Here is a 13,259-nt window from a genome sequence, read left to right as displayed (position 1 = left end):
GTAAAACTGATTACACAAATCAGATTCTAGAAAATTAAGTTTACTCTCTTCTCTGCTAATATCTTTCTCGAATTCAAAATCAAGGCAATTCAAGTTTCCAATCTCGACAAGATCAGGATCCACTTAATGTTGAAATTTGTACAAATTGCACTAGGAATTAGTACTTACAGATTCAAATTTTATTCATAGTTCACACTTCTCAGCAAAGCAGATACAACTTCTTGGATCAAGTCTCAGTTCTGCTAAATTCAAAATTCATTTTGTTGCTGCTCGAGATCAGCATTGAGCATTGGCACGAAACATTTCCTATTTCTCTGTTAATGCTATTTCAGAATTTCAGAGATAGAATCCAAATCATGCAATAGATAAGCATCCTTGCCCTATGTATCACTGCTCTGTATCATTCAGTGATTCACTTCATTATAACCTCCAAATGAACCTTGCTTAGCTCCCAAGATTCAATAGACCACTGCCTTGAGCAATTTAAGCACTTGATTATGTCCCAGCAGCATATAAACAAGTACAAGGATCTACATCAGATTCTACATCACTTCACATCTTGACATCCACCATTGATTTCCTTCATTTATGCTTCTTCATCATTCAGGTTTCAGAACTCAACTTCTTGTATCAGAATTCCAAGGCCTTTCAAAGTGTTCCATTGAAATTTCAGCAGCTATAATATTTTGTCAAGCTCTTCGAATTGCAGAATTCACACTGTTACATCAACACATATTCAAAATTTGAGTTGGCAATCTTTATCAAAATACAGCAACAAATTCCAAATTCAGCTATGCTTCATTTCTAAAAATTCATAACTTCATTCCTGCAGATCATCTTCCTGCATTCAGTCTAAGATTCAGTACTGTTTCCTTGTAAAGATTGAAGTACACCATAGCATCAATTTTGGAACATGAAGATCTTCAATTCTACATTTCCAAATTCTGTATTTTTTTTTAATTTCCAATTCTCATGTCATTCTAGATTTTTACTCAGTAAAAGCTTGGAAAGAATGGCACTCCATTTTTCATTGAGCATACAATACATTTACTTGAATTTCTCAACGATTTGAGAGTTTAAAGAGAAAGTTGGCACAAAATTGGCACAAACTAGTGTACATAATTTTCAGCTTCAGAGTTTAATTCAGAGGAAGTCCTAGTCTGAGTCATGAAGTTCCTTGTATGGAATGTCATGCTATTAGTACTATAATGGCAGGAACCTAACTTGAACTGGCTATGATCAAAGATATCTATAAGCTTTGGCACATAACAGTCTAAATTCTATCCATAGCCCACCTTTCCTTCTCAGTTATGAAATTTCCCAGTTTCAAAGAATGGTAGATCTGTTTAATGTGCAGGAACCAACATCTCATTCTATTCCATCCAAAAAGACCAATTAATATTCTAATACATTCCTGCACAGCAGAAATGTTCAGAATTGAGCATGTCTTTCAAGAAATCAGAAATAAGACTCAATTAGCATTAAAGTGATTGGAACTTCAATTCAAAGCAATGTTAATCAAATAAACTTCATCAGATTTTGACACCAAACTCAGATACCATCAGCAATGCAAACATAGATACAGAATCAGATTAATTCCAATCAACCAAGGAATATAGCTCATTCCAACCTTAGCAAATTCAGCATCCAATGAATTTAGATTCAATGAATTTTCAACACTCAAATTAAATTCTTGATATCTGAATTTTCTTGCATTTCAGCATTTAAAACTAGCACAGTTCAGCAGAAATTCAAAGTTGGTTCATTCATGTAATTCCAATTTAGCACTCAACTACCAAATTCAATTTTAGAACTCTGATTCCAGGAAAATCAAAAGAGCAGTTTCAGAAATTCACACTCTCGGAAATCAGTTCCAGCTTTTAGGAACTCTTTTTGTTTGCAAATCAGATTGGCACACCATAAACTTGCCAAATAAACATTCCTTCCCCCACACTTAAACCTTTATCATCTTGCAAAATCTAACTCATCAAGTATTCAACCAAAACACTCAATTAAAGAATGACAAGCAAAGATTATCAAGAATTAAAATGCTAGATGAGAATGTATAAAAAAAAATTGTGAGGAAAGGAATTGGAAAGTATGAAGGGGAACAAAATTGATAAAATCCTCAATTTCCATGCACACAAATGCTATTGTGACTTTGAAAAGAAGCAAAGCAAGTTCTAGAGTTTCAATTGTTGTAAGTACATGTCACACAAAGAAAATAATAGAGTATAGGCTTGAGATGGTCCTCTCTAGGTACTTTTTATGCAATCAAGCTCAATTAATAAAATTGGAATCCACTAACACACTAACCAATATCATGCAAGAAAAGCATCCAATCATGTCACTTGACCTCAACTTGATGATCAAATTTAAGAAGCTTTTACCATCTTAAAAGTATTACTAGAAAAATTCATGGAGAATTTTATTAAAAATGACATGCTATGTATACCAACTAAATGCAAAGTATGGAAGCAAATGTGAAAACAAAATGCAAAGTATGAAACTAAGAAACGTATAAAGAATTTATTAACAAAGCATGAATTAAAATGCAAAAGAAAGTGAAATTGGAACCAACTCCCCTTTAATTCCGGTGGTCGAAGAAGATTTAGTAACAAAATCCATATCGGTAGAGGTGTAATTGTGGTTCCACTAAAATTCTTTTTATTCTTCATTTTTCCTTTCAAAGCTTTTTCTGGAGGACGGAGGCGGTTCAGTTCAAGCATCCACTCCGGGAGCTTGTATTCTCCTACAACATCATTAAAAGACAAGACCTCCCATACACATGTGGGATAAAAAGAAAATAAGAGAATATTAGTGTGGGTAGAAAATTTATCAAGAAATGAATCACACCTAATGAAATCAATGAACGACACCTCTATAATTTTTTTTGAAAAATCACAAAAAATACTCACCTTGTCATCTTGAGAGGTACCTGGAGTGGTGATTGTTACCTCCTCTTCATCAAATGAATGCTCAAGCTCTGGTTCAAGTGATGGTTCAAGTGGCTGTACAATTTCATGTAGTGATTCTTAGGTGCTTGGCTCTATAGCACAACTCCCTACACTTACATCTTCAATTCTTGGTGATTCTTGAGGTAATGCTTCCAGTAAGCATTCCACTACACTTAAATCATCTTCAAAAACATGTTCAGAACCTGAATCACTATCAACATCTTCAACAACAAAATCATTAGGATCAGAAATTTGCATAATTACATCATTATCATAAAAATTACTAGAAAAATCATGTGAAGTGATAGAAGTAGGGTCAGGCCTGACAGAATCGCTACTTCCCATCTCTCCACTGGAATTTTGTGCTTGCAGTTGATTGATGGATGATACAATTTGATCCAACTGAATCTGTATGTTCTGTATCCTTGAAAATTATTTCTCTTGATGCTCGCTCATTTGTTGCATAATATCCCTGAGTTTCCATGTTGACTCATCCATCTGAGGATCATTTTGTTGAAAAGAATTTGGCAAAGAAGATGTTGAAACTTCTTGGAACCCATATGAACTCTGGTAGACTGGATATGGCTCAACAAATTATCCTTGTGCACTTTCATATCTGAAACATGAATTATCCACCCATTTGCATTAAAACCATTTGAAAATGACTCATACCTATTTTATTGATCCATGTTTGGGTAAAATTGATACTCAGGCTGAAAACATTGATTTTCCATTCCACCTCCAAAATTCTGAAAATATGGATCCATGCTAAAGAAATCTCCTGTTCTTCACTATAACACTAGAACTCAAAATTAGAAGATTCAAGAGCATAAAGTTTCAAACACATGAAAATATGAACAGTAAAAGCACTTAATAATTCAAGAACAAACCAACATGAAAATATAAAAAGAAATAAGCAATCATATCAATCAACATGCTAACAAATAAAATCAATCAATGCACGATCTAAAATTAAACACTCACTACTAATTTCTCCCCGGCAACGGAGCCAAAATTTGGTGTTGGCCTTTTTGCATATCACGTGGCACCCCAAATTGATTAAGATTGAAACTCACATAAACTAAAATAACCCATGTAGTAAGGAGTCCCAAGTCATATTTTTCCAAGGTTAACTAGTGAGTTGTGTGAATACTCTAGATTCGATTCAAATTAAATTCTTACATTGAATTATACCTCTAATGCATCATTGATCCAAATGATTTAATCCCTATCTCTACAATTCACAATACAGTAACCATTACATTCAAAATCTCATCACAATTTCAATAACCGAGCCTAACATTTTATCACCATCACAATCCAGTTCCAACCTAAACTTAATCGTCACATCTTCTATTCTCAATTACAATCAACAATCAATCTCAAAAGCTCAAACACAATAATATTGAACAGATGAAGCATCCAATTCATAATTGTAATCAACTTGAACAATCAATCTAAACCAACAAATCTTTAATCTCAACCTCATTCAACAATGTTTAATATAGGTATACAAGGAGAATCTCTAATGAAACATTCTCATTTAAACTTCATCGTAGTCACAACAAATCTCATGCATAGAACAAAGATCTGAATTAAAGACTTAAATCTAAAGAAATTGCAGAAAACATGACTGTAATTATAAACTATGTTAGTAGCTAAACATGGTTTAAATTGCAAACAATCAAAGAAAACAAGTATCAAAACTGAAACAAAATCTGAATTGCAAAACTAGGTAATCAGATCATCAGATCTGAGCAAGTTCAAGCATAATTCAAAGACAAAATCAAAGTAAACAAAACCCTAAACATTCCATAAACCAAACCCGAAACAAACTCCTCCTCTATGCCAAAACACAGATTTGCCTCTGGGAACGCCCTTCCGACAATCACCAGCTCACCACTGAGTCCCCAGTACATTCAAGAGAAGTCCAAAGCTAATGGAAACCCTATCTAGCTTGGAATCACCTGAAATCACCAGCCGCCGAAGAACAGAGCACATCTTGCTGAATCCAGAGACGCGAAGTGGAAATGAAGATGGATAGCACTCTGAAGAACCAAGGAACATCCTCAAATCCTCCAGTGAGCATGACAGCAGCTCAGATCGGGGAACACCCACAAATCTTAGCCGGAATGAAGCTCGCGGACAACAAAACTACGATCGGGGAACGCCCACTGCATCGCGCTCTGCCCCTGGAATTGCTGGTGGTTGGATCGTAGATAGCTCGCCGGCGACGAAGAAGATTGAATTCCGGCTCTGGATATGGAATGGAAGCATCGGCCATCGCTCGAAGAAGAAGATGACACTGTAGAGAAATCACGAAGCCGAGCCCGCTTCTGCACTGTAGCTTCTCGCCATTTAAATCATCCTCATATCTGATTGGACAGTCCAGATTGATTTGATCTCATCTAACGGTTGTGATGTCTTCAGATCTAGATCAAAAGCTTCGGATCTTCATCAATGGACGAGATCTGCTCCTCATTAGGTCGGATAGACTAGATTCTCCACGGATGGCTCAGATTTGCTTGATTGTAGATGAACAGTCCAAATCGCTCCAAAGCTTTAATCGCCTCATTTAGCCCTAGATTTGATCCCAAGTGTGTTCTGATCTGATCGGGTCTATGACCCTTTTGATGCCTACAAAATAATAATCAAATATTAGCATCAAATACCATGATAATTGACTAATTTACAAATAAGTCCAAGATCACATGCAATTTGCAAAATGTAATGTAAATGTGAGTTTAAGCTATGAACAGACCAATAAAAATATGCATTATGAATTAAAATAATGTAGCAAAATCATGGTTATCAATCCACCAATGGATAGGAATTGTCCACCTCAAGGACAACCATAGAGTAGGAGCCTTATTTCCGAACCACGTAAATCGTCCGCGTGTTAGCGGTTTGCTTGTTTTTCTTTGTCTTTAGATTTCTTTGTATTTATATTAGTTTGTATTTCCGTTGCACAAACTAACAAGTGTAGGAAGCTATAGTTTGGAGGCACTGACTATTCAACCCCCCTTCTAATCGGTCATGAGATCTCCAACAAGTGGTATCAGAGAGAGGACGCTCTCCATTGGACTAACTGCCAAGGAAGCAAAAGATGGCCGACTTGATAGCACCTCCAAAGTTTGAAGGAGGAAGCCTAGGGGACATCACATTTTGGATGATGAAGATGAAGGTCTTTTTTGACACGGATTGGGACACCATGATAATGATCAAGGAGTCGTTTAAAGTTCTAAAAGATAAGAAAGGGAAGAAACTCCGATCAAGATATTGGACGGAAGAGAAAATCTCACGATCAGCGGCAAACTCAAAGGTAATATCAATCTTAATAGATATATTGCCATCTGTTGTGATAAGTAATGTAGGTGAATATGAGAACACCCATGATTTGTGAAGCAAAGTGAAGACGGTTCTAGGAGAAGAACCTAAACCTACACAAGAAGAAGAAGAACCTAAGGAGATGGGTTTAATTGCTTAAGTTAAGGAGGAGTAAACGGATGTTGAGCCATGCTCAACATCCGAGGAGGAGAAGGAAGATGAGGTATCATCTACATCCTCAAGGATTGAAGAACAATCCAAGACAAGTGAAGAAGAAGAAGAGGTCTTCGAAGTCAACTTAGCAAGCACCTTCACCGATGTGAAGTCAAAAGACTACATCATTTGCTTTGGATGCAATGAGAAGGGGCACTACAAGAGTATATGCCCAATGGGTAAGAAGAAGGTAATGTTGGGTTTGCAAGGTTGCAAACATACTCCCACATTGTAAAATATATGGGAAAGATCATGTGGTTTATAAAGAGAAAAGATATCTCCATTGGCATGAGGCCTTTTGGGGAGAGCCCAAGAGCAAAATCATGAGGGCATAGGCCCAAAGTGGACAATATAATGTAATTGTGGAGATATCTAAATTCATTACGATTCTACAAGTGGTATCAGAGCCCGGACTGCCAGAAGGTTTAACCGCCGACTGTGCACAATAGTCATGGTCTGATTAAGCCATGTGGCTACAATATTACCTCGAACAAAGAAAGTGGGAGCTCCTATGTTCGAATTAAAAAAGGACCAGACACCAGATAAAGGAAGTCTAGCTAGTAGGTCGGGTGGATCGAAGGGTAGAGGATCTGGTGGGTCGAAGGATCGGACTTGGGAAGCATGTAGTCCTTTGTTTAAGGGGGGGATTGTTGAAGTTGCAATGTTGCAAACATAGTCCCACATTGTAAAACACATGGAAAAGATCATGTGGTTTATAAAGAGAAAAGATATCTCCATTGGTATGAGACCTTTTGGGGAGAGCCTAAGAGCAAACCCATGAGGGCTTAGGCCCAAAGTGGACAATATCATGTAATTGTGGAGATATATAAATTCATTACGATCCTACAGGTAACTCCTAAACTTATTCAAGTTAATTTGAATACTAACAAGGGTTGTAAAAATGAAGAAGGCCAAAGAAGGAACATGCGCATTGTGTGTTTCATGTGTGGGGAGAAGGGCCACTACCACATCAAATGCCCCAAGAAGGGAGAGTTCAAGTCAAGGGGGAGCTTCAAGGGTAAGGGAGGTATACTCTAATTTAAAGTGTAATTCAAATTTAAATTCTTATACTCCCATGCATGCTAGGAATAATTGTCATTATTTACCCGTGTAAAATTTTAGATTTAGATATCATAATAGGAATAGGATAAATATTAGAGATAACTCTAAGAGACCTATGCATAATAAATCTAGAAATGGTAGACCTAAGGAGAATCTAGGCAAAAATCCCAAGAAGGGAAGACATATGCTTAGAAAAATGGGTAGGTTTAGGAATGTCCAAGGTGTACATGTTGACTCTAGGTTTAGGAACCTAGAAAGGGAAAATCAAGCTTTAAAGATAAAGCTTGATCATTTGGAGAAAACCTTAGATAGATTCAATATTGGATCTAAGGGTTTAGGTATGGTGTTGGGTAGCCAAAGATTCAACAATGATAGATCGGGATTGGGATACCGATCTAGTGTCTCCAAGGCTAAGGGAAAGTCTTATGCTAGGGTTGCATATGACTATAACAAGGAGAAGCCAATAAATGATAAGGGAAATCTATTTAATGGTAAGAAGAAATTAACTAAGAACAAGGTGTCCAAAATTAAAAAGGTTAGGTTTGTAGGCTAAGTGTCACTGGAGGTGCACTGATATTTTCTAGCAATTGTGAATGAGTCACCTAGGGAGGTGGCTAAGGCTAAGAGCTCTAGGGGGAGCTCAAAGAGTCAATTTGGGACCCATGACAGATGGATCTCAAGTGAGTTTTACTTGAGAGTCTAGATTGAGTCATGAAATGTGCCAAAAGGTTTGGAGACGGATTTGAGTCTCAACCTTAGGGAATTGACACAATTGAGTTATGTTTCATGCAAGAAAATATGACATTGGGGTCATAGTACATGATAATTGATTTTGGATATATAGATGCCATATAAACCAATGCTAGGGATGCATTGTGGGTTAGTATGGGCAAATACATCAAGCGGAAGCCAAAACTAGGACTTTAGGTCAAGGTCCCATTGAACCATTTAGCTAGTTTTGGGTTTTGTATCAATCTTGGGATTGGTGATAGATACATTTTTAGATGTATTTTTTCCAAGTAGACATGGATAAAACAAACATCTCCATAAAATTTGGAGATTTTTAGATGTCTGTGAAATTTTTTATGCATTTCTGAAATTGAGTTCAGAATACTGTTTGGGTTAAAATTAGGGTGTCAGTCGACTGGTACAATTTCCAGTCAACTAGTAACAGTGTTTATCGAACACAGAATGGTTCTGTGGGTTTGTTTCGATAATGTTAGTTGATTGGTGCTTCTGGCAATCGACTGATACTAGCCTGAAACTGTTTTCAGCATGGGTTAGTGACCAGGTCAACTCGTTTGGGGTGTATGAGATCCATGGAGGATGAATACGCGAGTTTAGGGTCAATTTGGATGACTAGTTTCAACAATTGGGATATTGTTGGAGCTTTTTAATATTAGGCAAACGGGGAGAAGAAGGTTTAGTTAGGAAAACCTTAAGTGCCTTTGTATGAAATTCCTAACTCAATGGGGAGCATAGGTATAGGGGGAGCCTTGTGATAGGTTCCAATACATGTTTATATTTTTTATTCGGCAGTGTAAGTCCAAGTGTGTAACCTTCACAGTGTAAGTATATTCGGTAGTGTAAGTCCAAGTGTATAGCCTTGGCAACATAAGTTCATTCGGTGGTGTAAGTCCAAGTTTATATCCTTGGCAATGTAAGTCCATTCGGCGGTGTAAGTCTAAGTGTGTAGCCTTGGCAACGTGAGTCCATTCGGCGGTGTAAGTCCAAGTGTGTAGCCTTGGCAACGTAAGTCTATTCGGCGATGTAAGTCCAAGTGTGTATCCTTGGCAACGTAAGTCCATTATTTTTAGCATATTATTTTGCTATTATGTTTTTCCTAACTTAAACGTATTGTCAAACATCAAAAAGGGAGAGATTGTTGGAGCAATCCCAATGGTTCATCAGACTATGTGTTTTGGTATTTGGGTAAAGGATTTAAGTTAGGTTCACCTTTTTATTTGATATGTGTATTTGAGTTGTGTAAGTTTGCAGGATACACATATGACTCAGGTTGATGGCTTTGGGTTCGATGAAGGATGGAGCATCCGAGGGACCATGGATAATGCAGCAAGGACAAGGGCCGAGGGAAGCGATTTTGAGGCATACGCGAAGGATGACATTGGGACGAGCCGCGGGTTGGGTGCATCCGACGGACGAGAGCCAAAGGAAGTAGGCTTGAAGGCAAGAGGTCAAGGCTGCAACGAAGAAGAGTCAAGTGAGTCGTAAGGGTGAGGGTTCGAGTGCTGAGAGACTGTACTCGGGGTACCAATCGACTAATGGAAATAGCAGTCAATTGGTACAGTCGATTGGGTAGTCGACTAGGAGTGAACAGAACGCTTCTGTTCGCTCGACCAGTGTGGAGCAGTCGACTAGTACTTTCGTCAGTCGACTGGTATCGAGCTGTTGGGTTGTAACAGTCGAATCTCCGCAGAGGGTAGTCGACTAGCACTTTCACCAATCAACTGGTAGGCGGGATTTTCCAACCCGTGGCCTATATGACCAAAGCTTTGGAGATTGGTTAAGATTGATGAAATAGAGGTGGTTAACCCCTATTAGTAGTCTACCTGTGCCCTAGTAACTCAAGTATTCTTGTTAGAATTATGGTGAGATTTCTCCACCCACAAGGAGCTGCGTGAGCTAGCCAGAGGTCTTTCAGGGAGTAATCCACCGACGAATAGGAATCGTCCACCTCAAGGATAGCCGTGGAGTAGGAGCCTTATCTTCGAACCATGTAAATCGTCGTGTTAGTGGTTTGCTTGTTTTTCTTTGTCTTTAGCTTTATTTGTGTTCATATTAGTTTGTATTTCCGCTGCGCAAACTAACAAATGTAGGAATCTATCGATTTGGAGGCACCGACTATTCAACCTCCTTTCTAGCCGGTCATGAGATCTCCAACACTCAATACTAACATCAGAAATATAATCCTATATCTTCTACATATAATCTAGGTTGGAGGGATCATCTTAATTTGAGGTATAGAAATAATTTTCAATAACCACCAGTTCAATAGAATTTTTAGCAACCAAATCAGCAATTTCAGAATTATTTCCAACTTACAAGTCAACAAGTTCAACAATCAAATCAACAATTTTAGAATTTCCAGCACCCTCCATAGCAATTTCAGCAATAATTTCAACAACCTCATGCTTCATCTTCATATCCGAGACCTTACATGTATTAAAACAACTCCAACAGTTCATTGTCAACAAATGCACAGTAGCAACAAAAGATGGAGGATCTCATGCAACAACAACAAAATCAATTGAGGATGGATTTGTAGGATCGAAAAGCACTAGAGGGGGGGGAGGGGGTGAATAACACTCATGGTTTTCATGTTCGTTTCGTAAATACGTAGTGGAATATAGAAGTAAACTAAAATCAATCTCTAACACTTTTGGTTACTTGGTTTGGAGTCTATGTCTACTCCTACTCCAAGGGCCGCGATCATTGATCGCTTTCGGTGGGCAATCACTATAATATCGAGAATCTTTACAAGATTAATTACAAGTACTGAACTTAAAAAGATTATACCGACAATAAAATATTATGGACGTAGTCGTCGATTGTCAGAACAGCAGCTGAGTGTCGCCCGGTTGCCAGAGTTACGTTACTGAGTAACAGGTTCGTCTTGTAGAGCAGTGCACAGTAGAAAATCGCAATTGGAAGTCTGTCATGCATCAATTCGTGACCTGCTTATATAGGGTTGTTGAAGGCGCCTTCAAGCTCCTTGGAAGGCACCTTCAACGAACTCTTATCTCCCAAATCTTGGTCGTCGATAAGATCCGTTGTGGTCACTAATTATCCACCCGAAGGCGCCTTTAGCGTCCTTGGAAGGCGCCTTCCATCGGTTGTCCAAGGTGCCTTCAGAGTCCTTGGAAGGCGCCTTTAATAGCCCTGGAGGCGCCTCAGACACTGTTCATCTGAGCATTTTATTGTGATTCACCTTTCCTGCAAGGTATGTTAGTCCAAACATAACATATACCCTACAAAACAAAGTTAGCACAATAAAAACATGAATAATAAAGTATTTGACAGTCTTCGAATCAACGCCTCCGAAAATCGTAGGTCGAACCGACACCTACTGTTCCCTCATCGAGGAACACATCCTCACCTACTCCTCTCAGGAGAGTTTACCTATTTTCAGATTGATCCTCCAGACCAACTGGACTTTTGCTCAGCATTTGAAGCTTCCGATCTTCATGCTGAAAGTTCGCTCCACGACCTGTCTAGACTTTCACCCGGTTTGCGACACTAGGATTTCAACCTAGAGTCCCCGACTCTAGAATTTTGCCCGAAGATCTCGACCCGCCAAAACTTTCCACCTAGGGTTGCCAACCCCTAGGACCTAGGGTTACCACCCCCTAGGGTTTTCCACCTGTCTAACCTCAGTTAGGACTTTTCCTCACCTATTGTTACCGCCCCCTAGGACCTAGGGTTACAACCCCCTAGGGTTTTCCACTTGCCTAACCGCAGCTAGGACTTTTGCCTAAGAACACTTAGGACTTTTCTGCAATCTCATTCAAGCTTGTTGAACAACAAATAGCCTTAATTTTGAACCCTTTGACATAATCAAAACACAGGTTTGATCATCTGGTGCTTCCCACACCGACAATCTCCCTATTTTTTATTATGAGAAACCGGTTCAGAGTTAAGTAAAATTTAAATACAAAAGTTTGTAAAAAAAACTTCCTTATGCTCCTCCTTTCATAAAATTATGTTTAACTCTTAACTTTTAACTTTTCTCTCCCCCTTTGACATATATCAAAAAGGAGAGAAGGTTGTTTGACAAAAGAGATTTTACTTTGTTTAATTTGAAGCTCCCCCTCGAAGGGTAGCACTTAGCTAAACTTAGCTTTGAAAAAAAAATTCTTTTAAAAACACTTAGCTAAATTAGAAATTTTTTGAAAATACTTAGCTTTTAAAAAAAACTTAGTTAAATTTTAGCTTTAAAAATAAATGTTTGGACAAACACTTAGCTAAAAACTTTGTCAAGTACTTGACTTTCAAAAGAAGTTGATAAAAAAACTTAGCTTTATAGAGGCTTTTAAAAAGGCTTAGTAAAAAGTACTCAGCTTAAAATTTTTTGATAAAAGCTTAGTTTAAAAGATTTGATAAAAACTGAGTTAAGTGCTTAGCCTTTCAAAAAAAAGATTTTCAAAAAGCTTGGCTTTTAAAAATATTTTGATAAAACCTTAGCTTTAAAAATATTTTGATAAAACCTTAGCTTTAAAAATATTTTGATAAAAAAACTTAGCTTTAAAAATATTTTCTTGTAAAAATACTTAGCTAAGTAATTATTTTTTTTTTGAAAAAATACTTAAAAATACTTTAGCAAACACTTAGTTTCTATCTTTTCAAAAAATAATTTATTTTTCTTTTAAAAAATAGTAAAAAAATTGAACTTCCTCTTTTAGAAATATTTTGAACTTTTGAAAAGTTTAACTTTGAAAAACAATACTTTAACAAAATAAAAATAATATCTTAAACTTCTTTGCACTCCCCCTTAAATAATGTCAAAAAAATTTTTTAGGGTCCTAGAATCCATGTATGTAAATCAAAAATATAAAAGTTATTATTTATTTTCTTGATTTTCTATCTCACCCATTCTAGGTTATCAAGCATGTTCAACTTATGAGTGTATGTGAGATGAAGTTAAGTTAAGTTGTTTTTATCTTTAATTTTAAAAAATATTTA

The sequence above is a fragment of the Zingiber officinale genome, chromosome 9B (assembly GCF_018446385.1).
Source record: "Zingiber officinale cultivar Zhangliang chromosome 9B, Zo_v1.1, whole genome shotgun sequence".
Lineage (NCBI taxonomy): Eukaryota > Viridiplantae > Streptophyta > Magnoliopsida > Zingiberales > Zingiberaceae > Zingiber > Zingiber officinale.
Note: the sequence above shows the minus strand (reverse complement) of the source record.